This window comes from Elephantulus edwardii, unplaced genomic scaffold, assembly GCF_000299155.1.
Source record: "Elephantulus edwardii isolate Elephantulus edwardi_28Jun2011 unplaced genomic scaffold, EleEdw1.0 scaffold00007, whole genome shotgun sequence".
NCBI lineage: Eukaryota > Metazoa > Chordata > Mammalia > Macroscelidea > Macroscelididae > Elephantulus > Elephantulus edwardii.
In genome coordinates, this window is record NW_006399757.1 from 29,165,047 (window position 1) to 29,181,103 (window position 16,057).

The 16,057-nt window shown below is 37.8% G+C and overlaps 1 protein-coding gene and 1 pseudogene across 2 annotated transcripts in view; one reads left to right on the plus strand and one right to left on the minus strand.

Moving 5' to 3' along the window:
• The window catches only part of PRKG1 (protein kinase, cGMP-dependent, type I), a 1,522,098-nt gene that overhangs the window by 559,134 nt on the left and 946,907 nt on the right, over positions 1–16,057 (minus strand). The window lies entirely within an intron of this gene.
• LOC102871002 lies at positions 9,614–12,086 on the plus strand (annotated as a pseudogene).

The window sequence follows — 16,057 nt, forward strand, 5'->3', positions numbered from 1 at the left end:
CTCTCTCGGCTGACACTCCAGTTGACAGAAGAATTAATGCCTTTGAGTTGTGGTGCTATAGAAGAGTGCTGATATACCATGGACTGCCAAGAGAACAAACAATTCTGTCCCAGAGAGGGAAACTAGGCTGCTCCTTAGAGGCAAGGATTTTGAAGTTCCATCTCACATATTTTGGACATGTGACCAGGATGGACTAGTCAATGGAGAAGGACATCATACTTGGAAATGTAGAGGAATAGCACAGGAGAGGAAGACCTTGTTTGAAATAGATTGCCATTGTGACTGGAAAAATGGAGGTAGATATTTTGGTGACAGTGAGACTAGCTCAGGGCACTGAGACTAGTTAAGAAGTAATATACATAGGGTTGCTATGAATTGCAGACAACTCTATTGCACATTAAGAACATATAACACTGCACATAAGTTTGGGTAGGTATGGAAAGAGATTACAACCATGATGCACACCTTTCCTGATTTCAAACCATGTTATTACAATGTCAGATGGATCTTGGCAGAAAGCAAAGAGTACCAGCAGAGTGTTTGTGTTTCATTGACTATGCAAAAGCAATGGACTGGGTGAATCACAACAAATTATGGATAATCTTGAGGAGAAAAGGAATCTCAGAACACTTCATTGTGCTTATGCAAAACCTATACTTAGACCAGGAAGCAGTCCTCAGAAAAGAGCAAGGAAACTATGGTTTAAAATCAGGAAAAGAGTGTATCAGGTATGCATCCTGTCTTCATATCTTTTTAATCTATATTCAGAACAGATCATTTTGGAAGCAGGGATTTATGAGGAGGAATGTGACATCAGGATTGGAGGAAGACTAATCAACACCTCTGTTATGCAGATAATACAATCTTGCTTGCTGAAACTGAGGAGGATATGAAGCATTTGCTGCAAAAGATCAAGGATTATAGTTTTCAAGATGGATTAAAGCTCATCACCAAAAAGACAAAGATTCTCACCACTGGGCCAATTGGCAGCACCAAGATAGATGGAGAAGAGAGAGAGGTTGTGCTCAGCTCCACAATCCTTCTTGGCACCAGCAGTCAGGAAATCAAAATATTAATTGCATTGGGGAAAACCTGCTGTCAGGGACCTCTCGGAGTACTGAGAATCAACACTGTCATTCTAGGGACTAAGGAACACCTGATTCAGGCCACAGTCTTTGCAATTACTTGCTATATATCAGAGACCTAGACAATGACTAAAGATGACAGAAGAAGAATCAATGCCTTAGACCATCAAGAAAACAAATAGGTCTGCCTTGGAGAGGGTGAAACCAAGTTTCCCCATGGAGGCTAGGCTTCTGAAACTCTATCTCATATACTTTGGGCATGTGGTCAGAAGGAACTAGTCCTTGGAGAAGGACATTATGCTCAAAAAGGTGGAGCAACAGTGCAGAAGAGGAAGACCCCAGATGATATGGATTGATACAGTAACTGAGGCAATGGAGGTAGGTGTGTTAGAGTCAGTAAGACTGGCTCAGGAGAGGGCAGGCTTCGGAGCTGTTGTTCATAGGGTTGCTGTGAGTCACAAGGACTTGATGGTACATAATAATAACTATATTACTTTGTTCTGTTTGGAAAATAGCCTCTTGATCTAGGTATAGATTTAGGTTTAGATTTCACATGAGCATAATTAAATGTTCTGGGATTCCCATTCTTCTCAGTGTTAGCCACTGTTTGTTATGATCCACATACTCAATGACTTCTCATAGTCATTAAGACACAAATAGTCATCCTTCTGGTATTCTCTGCTGTCAGCCAGGATCCATCTGACATTAACAATGAATGATACTGCCTCTTCTAAGAACAATGACGTCAGTCTTAAGACTAAGTTGCACCTGATACAGCTCATGGTCTTCGTAATTACTTACTATGCATCAGAGAGCTAGACAATGACTAGGAATGATAGGAGAATTGATGCCTTTGAGCTGTGCTGGTGAAGAGTATTGAATATACCATGGATTGCTAGGGGAACAAACAAGTTCATCCTGGAGAGGGTGAGACCAGCCTGCTACTTGGAGGCAAAGATTCTGAAGCTTCATTTGATATCCTGTGGACATATTTCAAGGCAGGATCAGTCCTTGGAGGGGGACGTCATGCTAGGAAGGGAGGAGGGAAAGTGCAGGAGACAAAGACCTTCCATGAGGTGGACTGATTCAGTGACAGGGGTAATGGGGATAGGTGTGTCAAAGACAGTAAGATTGGCACAGGATAGAGCAGGGTTTAGGGCTGTTATACATAGAGTCACTGAGTTGCAGACAACTCAACAGCACATAACAGCAGCAATAAACTCAGCATGAACTTCTCACAGTTCTCTGTCGATATACTGTTTTAGCCATTTTCGGATGATTTTCAGTGGACTTTACTTGCATGTGATATTAATGATATTAAGAAGAAGTAAACAGCACTAAAATTTCTTATGTGCACATAAATATACATGTCTAAAGAATATTCATACTCTAAAGAATATTCATACTATTTAAGCAATTTTTCCCAGAATGAAAATAATCCATTGTTTCTAAACTTAGTACATGCTATCTCTCTTTCATATTTGAGTAGTACTTTAGTGATCTTCGTTCTTTCCTGTGTCCTATTACTTAAACAAACAATACTGCAGTGGATCACTCTGGATGTACAATGAAACCTACAAAAGCTAGAACTCAACTGAGCTGCCTTGTGTTCTTGGTCTCATAAGTTGAATGGCTTTGAGAGGTCTGTCTTCTTTTTTCTTTTTCCTGGTGATTATTTTAGTGGAAAACATTCGAATTTTTCGTTTGATAGGAAAGCTAGAACCTGTGTAAGGCAGTAACCTAAGTTTCACTGCATATTCTTGCACATTTATTTCCTTAGGAAAAAATATCCCTCCAAATAGAACATGTGCATCAAAAATCACGTATTAGCTCTGTCAAACTGTCCTTTAGAAGGCCAGTCTCAATCTGAATAGACAACAGTATATTTACAAGAGTATCCCTCTATTTCATCCACTCTCCAACACTAATCATTCTTATTAATAAACTATAACTTATTGGGCATAACTTGGAAAAAAATTTAAAAATCGTGTCAAGTCCAAGTCTTTTAATGTGAGGGCTTAGTAGTGATAGGTGAAAAGAGAAAAAAAGAAAAAGCAGCAACAGATTCAGTAAGATAAGTTCTTATGTTTTCTTTTTTTTCTTGCTTTATTCTTTAAGAAAGAAAAATCATTTCTAACAGAAATTTTTGGAACTCTGCAGTAAATATTACCATTACATGAGCATAGAAAATGGCAAGAAATTAAAGATACTGCATCAAGCTGGGCAGTCAGACGATGCATCTTGCACACACTGTTGTATCTCTATAGCCTCATGAAGGGTCAGGGGTGATGTACATTTCAGCATCTCATGAGATAACAGTCTGTTCTCCTGTGGTGTGCTATATCCACAAGCTTTATTCTAATCTGAAATTCAAGGCTGTTTTATCTATTGGATGATTGTATCTAATACAGCAGATGGGTCTATGTATCATCTTTTTAAACATCAAATTATAAGCCAACTGTTAAATAAAATCAAAGACTTGGAAGAGAAAAATCAAGAATTAGAGGAAGAATTAGAAGGAAAAGTGAAAGAAAAGTGAGATATGTTAAATCAAACAGTGAAATAGCAAAATTCTCAGTGCTATATCTATCCTAGAACCTTTGGTTAACATTTATCTCACAGGACCAGTGAACAGACAGGGAATTTTGAACAAGTTTCCAAGCCCAGTATATTTATGTTAAGAGGAAAATGAGGGAAAAAGAGAATAAGCAAGTAATTATAGCAATAGTTTCTCATAAGCAGCATGTACATAAGTAATTTTTTTTCTTTTTAGTACATGTCTTTCTCTTATAGCTTGACAGTTGTCAAAATGAAAACCTAAATCTGGACTTCCTGAAAAACATATTTCAGTCAAAAGTCTCCAGTGCCATGTTGCTGATGGTTCTTTCAAACAATTACTTAGACGATGTCTTGCTCACAATCTAAGTCTTTCTGCACAGAGATTAAATCACAGTTGCAACTCCTTTCCTACTATGTTCTTTGACCCTTGTTCATGTGGGTATCCCTTAAAAATGGAGAAGGGATCCTTAAACAGAGCATGGGGAGCCTGTTATTAGGTGCCATCAAATAAGCACCAACAGAATCAACACTGCCCAATCCTGCACCATTCTCACCATCTCCATAGAGCTTCCACCCATTATTGTAGCCACTCTGTCATCCCATCTTTCTGATGGTTTCCTTGTCTACCTATCATTATTTTGTTCTCCTAGAACTAGTCCTTCTTGACAACATGCCCAAAGAAGTGATAACAAGTTTCATTTTTGCTTTTTTTTTTAATTTTAATATAAGTTTACAGAGACTTAGGGTTTCCATTCATTCATTGTTGAACTTTTCTCCCTCCAATTCGCCTCCCCCCAATTCACTTTTCTCCTTAATAAGAAAAACTCTTACATTGCTATGCAATCCCTCTCCTCAAGTCCACTGCACTGTGAAGCAATCATTCTGGACTCCTGTCATGACAATAATACCTAATCATATATCCCTTTTAAATAGTTCCCGAAAGAAGCAGGGCACCTCACTTACCACACAAATCCAAAGCAAAATATCACTCCCCCCACCCAAAAAAAAGAAAAAGACACAGGAGCAATGGATTTCCTGAAGTCAGAAAGTCTGATGGAACTTTCTGACACAGAATTTAAAAGAACAATGATTGAATATTTTCAATGGATGAAACACAAACTTGAATTACAGGACACAGCAAACAAAAATCAGGAGGAGCTTAAAAACACAATCCAAAACAATGCAGATAAAACAAATGAGGCATTAGAGTCACTGGAAAGACAAGAAACCATGATCCAAAACAAAATATGAGGTCCAAGCTTTCTGATGCTGTCAACATTATGGAGGGACACATGAACAGAGTTGAAGAGATGGAACAAAGAATCAGTGAAATAAAAGGTAGTATTGTCATTTTTGCTTTTAAGAAGCATTCTTACTATACTTCCAGTGTTCGGAGATCTAGTGGCCTCATCTCCTAATCAAACTGTTGTTTTCCTCCAGAGGACAGACTCCATCAGCAGCTCTGATAGAAGAGGAGGAATATTCTTCCTTCCTTCATATATATGGCCTTGGAGACCAACTAGGAGTTGGAATCAATTGGCATCAGAAAGTTTGAAAATTAAGTTGACTGATCATATTTCCCAGTGACCAAAATAAAATCTTTTAAATGTACCAGATTTTGTGATTCTTTAACTATTGCCTTTTTAAGTACATACTTTGAAGGGTGATATTTTAAGATATATTTTACCCAGATGAAAAGAGTTGTACAAATAATGTTTATCAGAGAAAGATTGGCACTGCAGGGTATTAAATTTCTCTAAGAAAAACTATCAAAGATATCATATATGAAGCTTGCCATATTTCATTTGTTACAGTAAATTCATCCAACAGATCTGAAATGGCAAAATGATGTTGAAAACCAGATCCATTTTCAAAGAGCTCAATATGGAATAGCTTGTCCTTTTTTAAAGGTTTGGGTCAAAGCAATAGAACATGATGGCTAAAATTATCTAGTATATGAAATGCTTCTTCAAAAGGGCCAAATAACACATCAAATTCTTCTCAATAGAGCATTAAAAATATCAATGGCTGCAAATGTAAATGTCCTAAACAAAAATGTACAACATTATGTAACTACTTTGGACAGACACAAACATGCCATTTTACTGAATTTCTACCAGGTAGTCTCTCAGCAATTAATTTTTTATTTCATACATGTATAGTATGATTGACAACTGATAGTTGAAAAGATAATTTGTTCTATTCCCAGTATAATTCAGTATTTTTAAAGTTTTAATGTAAACAACGATCATTTACAAAGCCTTTGAGATGCACATGTCAAGACTTCGTCTCTGAGGTTCTTAATTTATTTTAAAGTTGGACCAAGAAATTGGCATTTCCACAACCAATACAGGATATATATTTTACCCTTACTTTTCCCATAAGCAGGAGAAGTCCTGCTCTAATAAATATGTCGTGCATCCAGTACAAATGTTGGTGTGTTTAAAAGTTCAAAGCACTGTATTTTTACACAAATACTGTTTGTTAAGGGGAGCTCTGGTGGCCTAGTGCCAAGAAGCTGCACTGCAATCCCAGAGGTACACGGTTTGAATCCACCAGATGCTCTGGCGGAGAAGGGGGGACAATTTCCTCCTGTACCAGTCAGATCTGATTTGACAGTACATGCACAAAAAATAATAAAATAAAAACAAAACAAAACCAAATACTGTGTGTTAAAGAACTTTTTTGGCAAACCAACTGACCTCCCTGCTCATTCATTTTTTATGTACTGCTTTTATTAAGTGCCACTGAGTCAAGCATGACTCACAGTGTCATTGTGAACAGGTAGAAACCCTACTATCCTGCATGGCTCAAGCCCATGGTTGCACTGTCAAGCCATATTTTTGGGAGTCTACCTCTTTTGCTAATCCTGCTTTTCAAAACATGCTATTTTTTTCCAAAGACTGGTCTCTCCCACCAACATGCCCAAAGTATGTGAGATGAAGTTTTACAATCCTGTTTTTAAGAAGTCCTCTAGTTGCACTTCCTCCAAAACAGTCTTGGTGGTTCTTTTGCCAACCCATGAGATATTCAATATTCTGTGTTAACACAATTCAAAGTCGATATTCTGTGTCAATGCCCCAATTCAAAGGTACCGATACTTCAGTCTTTCTTATTCATTGTCCTATGTGTCTTACATACTATATAAATGGGTACATTATATGCAAAATATAATACTGATATTCTTCTAACCTCTCAGAATTTCATTCTAGTTTGTTTTCTCAAGGACAGTCATATATTCTAATTTCTATCCATCAGAAATGTCTAAAGTTAATCTAAAATATAGCATAACCTCTTAAGAGGCAATATAAACTGCATCTTTTTATGACAAAACTGGTTTGCTTATCCTATGGTTAATAGTTTTCAGCCACCATTTTAGCAATTCAGTTAATCTTATCAAAAGAATTATGTATTTCAAAGACAATCTTAATGCAATCTTTTCATCTCTACTCAGAAGTCATTTAAGTCAATGTTGGGATATTTGATGAAGATTAGTGAAATATTTCTCAGGAAAAACTATCAATTATATTAATTCTCAACCACAGTACCCATTAATAATATTCAAAGAATAAACAGCAACTCAGAAAACTGTCTAAATCTGCAGACAAATGGGCATTTCCTCCAAAATATATTTATACTGAGAACAAAATTTTTGACAAATATTTTTCTAGTGTTATTTGTGGTAGTGTGTTGCTTTTACAAAGCAAATATATTCTGGTAATATTTTAAATTACAAAATACACTCACAGAAAACTATACAGAAAGAAAGAAAGAAAATCATTTAGCCAACTACAAAGATACATCGAATTAATAAACACAGCCAACCTAACTCTTGCAGGGGTTGTTAGGTGTTGTTGAGTCATCTTTTACTCACAGCAAATCTCTGTACAAGAGAAGGAAGTACTGTCCATCCTGAACCATCCTCATAATCACTGTTAGGTTTACTCCTATCAGTGGTGCTCCTATCCCGTCCATGTCAAGGATATGACTTCTTTGTCACTGACACGCTATTTAACCAAGCACTATGATCTTGTGCAGGGATTGGTTTCCCCTAACAATACGTTTCACCATCTTCTCTTCTAAGAAACATTCTAGCTATACTTTTTCCAAGACAAATTTGTTTTAAAAAGTGATTTAAAAAGAAGTACAGCTTAGAATGCTCCTAAGAAGTTCATTTTTTCGCCCCCGGCAGGCTATGGTATATTCCATTTCCTTTGACAACATCAAAATTCAAAAGCATAAATTCTTCAATCTTCCTTATTCTTTGTCCAGTTTTCCGAGGCATATGCAGCAACTGAAAACATCATGGCTCGGGTCAGGCTCACCATCTTAGTTCTCAAGGTGACATCCCTGGTTTTTAAAGCTTGAAAAAACCAAATCAAAAACAAAGAAAATCTCCCAGCCTAGCTTATGAAAAATCTGATCTAGTAATCTTTCTAAGTAAACTAATAACGGAAAAATCCTGCCTCTAGCTCTATCTCATGAAGCATTTTGTAATAGTGCTTTGCATATATGTTGGAAATCTGACTTGTTTCCACCCTGAAGCGGCACAAATCTGCATTTCATGAAGAGCAACTACCTTTTTATATTATCCTCTGTGAAATTATGTAAATCCTGAATTCTGTTCTGAGGATGTTTTCACTAGAACAATAGTTGAATGCATTTTTCAAGAAGTGATTTTTAAAAGAAAGGAAAACAGCAGCCTGTAGTAAAATGCATTTAGCTAGAAATGAATCTTTATTTTTTTAACCTAAGCCCCAAATGGAGAATATATCAAAACCAAACCAAGTCCGTAGCTATCGAGTCAATTCTGACTGAGAGCAGCAACCCTTCAGGGCAGAACAGAACAGTCCTATATGTTTTATAAAGCCATGGTTTCTTTATACTACTCAACTGCCACACTTTCCTCCCGCAGAACAGAGGGTGGGTTCAAACCGTGGATCTTTTGATTAGTAGCTGAACACTTAACCACTACAGCATCAGGAGTCTGGAATGAAGCATAGAATGTTTCAAATATTAAGTTGACTACCCCCCCCCCACATCTGCTTACCTCGAGGAGAACCTGTAATGTCTTCAGAAGTACAGGCACAAACATTGCCACCACTACCATAGAAGCTATAGATATTGGAATCTGCTTCTTAGCATATCATTATCTCAAAAGTACTTAGAGAAAGTTATATAACTGATTTAGAAGTACTCGTGGATATTGTCATACACTAGGACTTAAGTAAGATTTGTAGAACATCTGCTTTAACAGCCTAATTTCACAGGTAGGATAATGGAGAATTAGAGAAGTTCTTGGGTCACATGGCTAGGACTTAGCCATTTCCCAGGTTGCAGATTCCAGGTTGAAATCTTTCTCAGTATGTCCTATTGGGGGCCGGGTGGGGGGGGAGATTGCAGAAAAGAATAAAAGACTATTGACATTTATAGTTAAAATTGGGGCCATTAAGGGAGCTCTGGGAGCCTAGTGGCAAAAAGTTGTGCTGCAATCCCAAAGGCATGCAGTTTAAGGCCACCAGCTGCTCTGGAGAATGGACAATCTCCTTCCATGAGACCACTGCCTCTGAAATCCCACTGGAGGGTCAGCTACGGGGGAGGCTCAGCCTTGGATCTGTTTCGACTTTATGGTACACAGCAACAACAACAAGGTGACCTTTATATATAAACTTATCAAACTAGCTTTTAGTCCCTCTGGCGGCTTAGTAGTAAGAAGCTGTGCTGCCAAAGACGGACCCCACCAGCCGTTCTGCAGGCAAACAATGAGTAATTTTCCCCCATGTGATTTATTGCCTCTAAAAACCTGCTTGAGGGTCAGCTCAAGCTATGAGTTGATTCTAATTCAATGGTACATAACAAGAACGAATGTGTGTCAGTCCCTAAATTATACTTTCCCATCATTAAAATCATCAACTACCAAGTAGTATTGCCTGTCATAAATAATTCACCTTGTAAAGACGGGGATACCTATGGTTGGTGGTGATGGTGAGTGCCGTTAAGTCAGAACCAACTCATAGCTGACCCTCCAGCATGTTTTCAGAGGCAGTAAATTCCACGGGAGGAGACTGCTCATCCTTCTCAGGAGAAGCTGGTGGATTCCAACTGTGTGGTTTGGGATTGCAGTGTAGCTTATTAACATTTTATTTACTATTTAGTGCCTCCCTGGCAGTTTCATTAGTTTCAAATGGTAGAGGGAGTGTGTTAATAGTAGCAAGCATATATGCACGTGTACCTCTGCCATCTACCGTGTAACCTGCGTATAAACGAGCCTTGAGGAATGAGGAAGAGAGAAAGAGTTAGCTGTGGTTTGAAAGTTTCCTGTAATATTTTCATTGTACAGTACCTACAGGGTAGCTAAAGAACACATAGATGTGTCTTGAAGAAGGTGAAGCTAGATTGCTCCTTGGAAGCAAGGATGGTATATATTCATCTCACATACTTTAGGCATATGCGAGGAGGGGCTATTCCTTGGGAAAGGAGCTATGCTTGGAAAGGTGGAGAGGAAGACCCTTTAACTAGGCGGACTGACAAAGTGACTCCTGCAATGCTCCACCCAATGGCACCTAATAACAATCTAGCCACCGTGCTTTTGTTAGGTACTATCGAGTCAAGTAGCCTATGGGGGAGGGAATGAACTGTCTTATCCCATGCCATCCTCATCCTCTCTCATACACTTGAGCCCACTGTACCACTCACCCTATACATCATCTCATTGAAGGTCTTCCTCTCTCTCGCTGACCCTCCACTTTTCTAAGCACTATATCCCTTTCCAAGCAATATATTCAAAATATGAAGTAGAGCTTCTCCATCTTTGCCTCCAAGCAGCATTCTGGTTGCACCTTTTCTTTGTTATTTTAGCAGTCCATAGGATATTCAGTACTCCAACACAATGCAAAGAAAGCAATTCTTCTATCATTCTTATTGTCTACCTCTCAGATGCATAGCAAGTGATTGAAAAGACCATGGCCTGAATCAGGTACACCTATGTCCTCAAACTGACATCATTGTTCCTTAATAATTGTTCCTTTGGAGAGGTCTCTGACCAAAATAAAGCACCTCCTTCTCACCTAACTATTGATACAAAGTGTGTTGTTAATGCAAGTAATATTAAAATTATTGGCAGTCTGATTCCTTTCTCTGTCCTGATGTTGCCTATTGACTCAGTGGTAAGGACTTTTATTTTCTTGAGGTTGAGTTGTAATCCAAATTGAAAGCTGTAGTCTCTGATCTTCTGCAGCAAGCATTTTAGGTCCTCTTCACTTTTAGGAAGCGAGGTTGCATCATCTATATAACAAATTGTTGCTGAATCTTCCTCCAATTCTTATGCCACTTTTTTTTTTAGTCTAACGTCACAAATTATTTGCTCAGCATACATATTGAATAGGTACAGACAAAGAATATGGCCCTGATGCACCTCCTTCCTGATTTTAAACCATTCAATGTCCCTTGTTCCATTCAGAAAACAGCTTCTTGGTCTAGGTATACATTTCACCTGAGCACAATGAAGTACTCTGGGATACAGGATATTTGGATCAGACATATGATTCAAATCATATGATCCACTATACCAGGGAGAAAAAACTGAGGAAGAATGGTATTCCATTCAAAATTAAAATCTGTGCTGAAATCCTAAAGGCATGTGGTTCAAATCCACCAGCTGCTCTGCAGGAGGAGGATGGGCAATATCCTCCCATGTGATTAACTGCCTCTGAAAATCTGCCAGAGGGCCAACTATGGGTAGGTTCCAACTGGACAGTACACAACAACATCCTAAAGTACTATGTTGTGAGTGATCAGATATACTACCCATACAAGAAAAAGCTATTATTAGGACTATTCAATTACCACAACTATATGCTCCAACTACTAAAGAGAAAATTGAGGCTATCTTCCAACTTTAGCATTCAGAAATTGATCAAACACGTAATAAAGATTCACTAATAATTACTGGTGGCTGGAACTCAAAAGTTGTAAACAATGAGGAAGAAATGATAGGAAGTATGAATGTAGTGACAGAAATGAGGTTGAAAACAGTTCTTTAATTTTGTATCCTCAGTAACTTATCCATTGCAGATACCTTTAAGAAACACAAAGGGCTTTTTTAAGGAGATAGGACTCCCACAAACAGGATCAGTAGTCCAAAAACTCAGACTTTCTGCAAGAAATGTAGTAAGCACCAAGCCCACAAAGAGACACAGTGCAAGAAGGTAGATACTCTGCATGCCCAGGGAAAGGGGTGTTACAATAGGAAGCAGAGTGGCTATGGTGGGAAGACCAAGTCAATGTTTCGGAAAAAGAAGAAAAAAAAACCTACAAAAAAGATTGCATTAAGACTTGAATGTGTTGAGCCAAACTGTAAGATCTAAAAGAATGCATCTATCAATAGATGCAAGCAACTTGAACTGAGAAGAAATGAGAAAGGGACAAGTGATCCAGCTCTAAGTTTCATTTTTTTTTTTTATCAAGACAATAAATTCTGACATTTTCATGTTCATTTAAAAAAAAAAAAGAAACACAAGGGGCAACTTGACAGTCATGGAGCCTATGATTTACTCACTGGATTAAAGTACATGAATTCCCAATCCTTCCTATTCTTTTATAAGAAAATTCATTAGTGACTGGAGTCCTTACAATACATCTGTACCTACTGGGGAAGTATGACCAAAGGAAGTATTAGCTCGGGTCTAAGCACCTGTATTAACTACCTTTCCTTCATATGTCTTCAAATAAAGAGCCTAAAGCCTCAGGTTCTCTAGTATTCCCCAGTCCTTGTTAACAACTTTAAATCTTGAAAGAGAGAGAGGGAAGGTAGGAGATCCACATTAAACAGTCATCATCCTTTAAAATACACTCATTTACCACACGGATCAAGGATCTGACCCACTGAGAGTCAATAACATGTTCTCACACCTTCTGCAAAACAACTACCTCAAGGAAAAGCTTCTAGCATATTGATGTCTGGAGAAATCATTTCTTTAAGAAAGACAGATTTCACCATTCAACAGTATTTGTATCTTACACAAACACTATATCTACTCGATGTCTCAGAAAAATTGCAACCATAAAATCTTAACACTGAACAGATTTGAATAATAAAACTAGTTCTGGAGAAGAAACTATTGCATATACAAATAGAAAAGAGTTTCTTTGAAAATTTAGAAATTGTACACAGTTACAATTCAATCCACACTGAAGAAAAACTAGCAAAGGTATGTTTTTAAGAAAAGGTAACGGCTCCTCCTCCATAGTTCTTTTCAGGGAGGGAGCTTTGTCCCTTTGTGGATGTAACTTTCTAATAAATCTATTTTTACTATTTTACCCTCAAAAAAAATTCTACAGTTTAACACAAACTGGCAAATAATTCCTTCTGAAATCATCAATAAGCCCTAGATTATTTTATTATGACATTCATTTTTCACATCATCAGCTGTACCATTGAGTTCAGAGACAGGCTACTAAATACATTCTCTACAAAGCTCAGTCAAGGAGATTGGACAGCAGGAAGCCAGGTGGAATCTCATTTACACAGTTAGACACTTTCAAACACATAGACTTCTCAGCTGGGTGCTTTGATTCACTAACACCAGGAACAATAAGCATAACCATAACGGTCACCTGAAGAAAAAAGGAGGGCAAGCACTATTTTGGCATTTAAGAAAACTTGATTGAAAGTTCAAGTCCTAGCTGGTAAAATTATTTTTAAGTTAAACCTAATTAAAGACATAAAGGCTTTTAAAAAAATGGAGCAAAGTTATTATCACTGGAGCTTCAAGTAAATACTTCATGTTAAAAATAACTGTTAAAATAATGAGTTCCTACTGATCCTCTGCAAAATTTTTCTAAGATCATCTACTTTAATCACCTCAGAATATACTTAAAAATGTATACTTGATTACAAGGAAGCAAAACTCTTAAAGAGTGAAAGCTTTTTTTTCTTGAAATAACCATGACTGTGTCAGAATCAACTGATATTCCTTTTATTGAAGGAATAATCTGAATTGTGATGTTTCACTTTTGATTATTCATTATGCTTACAGCATCAGATAATATCTTTACAAAATAAAACTAAGCTATATAAAATGTATAACATTCTATATATAAAAAGAATAACACAATAAATCACCTTTTTTTTTCCTATGGAAGGTAACCTGTAAAAACTATTTTGCTCATGTTAAGCAACCAAAGTGCTCCTTGGTATCAAGAATCGTGGACCTTTGCCTCACATACTTCAGGCATGTTGTCAAGAGACACCAATTCTTGGAGAAAAAAAAGACATCATGCTTAGAAGAGGAAAGGTCAGCAAAAGAAGAGAAGATCCTCAAAGAAAGGTTATATGTATCAGCAAGCCATGGTCTTCGCAATTACTTGCTATGCATCAGAGAGCTGAACAATAACTAAGGATGATAGAACAGATGTCTTTGAGTTGCAGTGCTAGAGAAGAACATTGAACATACCATGGACGGCTAAGAGAAAAGGGTATCCTCGAGAGAATGAAACCAGGCTGCTTCTTGGAGGCAAAGAGTTTGAAGCTCCATCTCACATACTTTGGACATGTTGCCAAGAGGTATCAGATCTTGGAGAGGGACATCATGTTTGAAAGGGTGGAAGGACAGGAAAGGAAGACTCTGGATGAGAGGGACTGACTCAGTGACTGGGGAAGTAAGGGTAGGTGTGTCAAAGACAACGAGATTGGCTGTAGATAGAGCTGCTGGACATAGGATCACTGAGTCACAAGTGACTCAACAGCACATAACAACATTGCCTACTAAGCTAAAACTCTCAGATAACTTAAATTCTGAACTTTTAAATGTGTTGTGGGAAGTTCTGCACCTGGCATAGTCCATAGAGAATTGTGCTACTAACCCAAAGGCCATGTGTCTGTGGTGGATTTAATCTTCTTGTAGCTCTGAGGGAAAGAGATGCACAATCTCTTCCTCTTTAATTTACAACCTTAGAACCTCAATGAAGCTGTGAGTGTGTTCTGACTGAGCAGCAGTGAGGTAAGGAGAGCGCTCTGGGTAGAGTTGTCACTATTATTATTCAATAACAGTGACATATCCAATCACTTGATTATACAATTGTTGCTGAAGCTGAATTTTCTGGTATTTTATCTGCATTATAGTAGTAAATTGTACTTATGAGCCTGTAACAGTAACATTTTTGAGAATGAAATAGTAAAGGTAAAAAAAGGAGAAAACTTAAAAAGCTTTCTGTTCCATTAGTATGTAGTTAATATAAGATTTCACATAATAATTTTGTAAATATTCATATAATCTAAGAAATAATACATGGATTCTGTTTAAAACTTTTTATCACACATTGCTATACGATTAAGAAACAACTAAAGATTCAGTATGGCCTGGTATGGGAGAAAGTTTATCATACATTGCTATATGATTAAAATACAACTACAGATTCAGTATGGCCTGGTAAGGGAAGAAGTTCATGGGAGATGGGAGGAGATTGAGTTACCACCCTGAGTGATACCAACTCTAGTGACATCATTGGCTTGAGGCTTGAAGGACTAGACCCAAAATAGCTCCAGGTTCCAAGGTGGGTCAAGAAAGAGGGTCACTGCAAAGACTTTCTTAGGCAAGTCAGATCAACATGAGCAAAGCAAGAGAACAGTTAAATAGAAGGACTAGTCCAATCCAAAGCAAAGTCAGAGAGGCTACAGGCAGCCTGGTCCTGGGCTGATGGCTGCTTGGAGCTTTAAAGGATGTGACGGGTCACAAGGAGCTCTGGTTACCAGTAATTGCAGTGCTAAGACCAAGGCTGCACATCTCTGCTGTTAGGAATCCAGCAGAGGCTCCTTGGAGAAGGAGTTAAGTCTCTTCCTTAAGCTATTTACAAACTCCTAAACGCCTGAGAGGGTTGCTCTGGCTTCAGAACCAACTTGACAGCAGTGTGTTTTGAGTTTGGAACCTGATCACAGGGTCTCTTTTATACTGAGTCTAGAGATCTGAAGAATTCTGGTGGCCTAGTGGAAAGGAGCTATGCTACCATCTCAAATGCCAGAGATTTGAATCCAGCTACTTTGTGGGAAAAAGATGACCAGTCTCTTCTCGTGCAATTTACTGCTTCTGAAAACCTTCTGGAGGGTCAGCTAGGGGTTCGTTCCAACTGGATGTTCTTTGAAATAGAGATCTGCAAGAATTTTGAGAAACTTCAAGTCTAAATTGTTATGAAATTTAATTAATTTAAATTTAAATTTGTTATTATGTACAGTCAAGTGGGAATAGAATCATAGCTGACTTTATAAATTATAAACTGCTATCAATTACCCATCTTTCTTCTGTGGGGCAGCTGGTGAATTTGAACCACATGCCTTTGGACTGGTAGCCCAGCTCCTTACCCTCTGAGCCACCACTATTCCCTATTATAATGATAGAGTAGAAAAATTAAGGTCATTT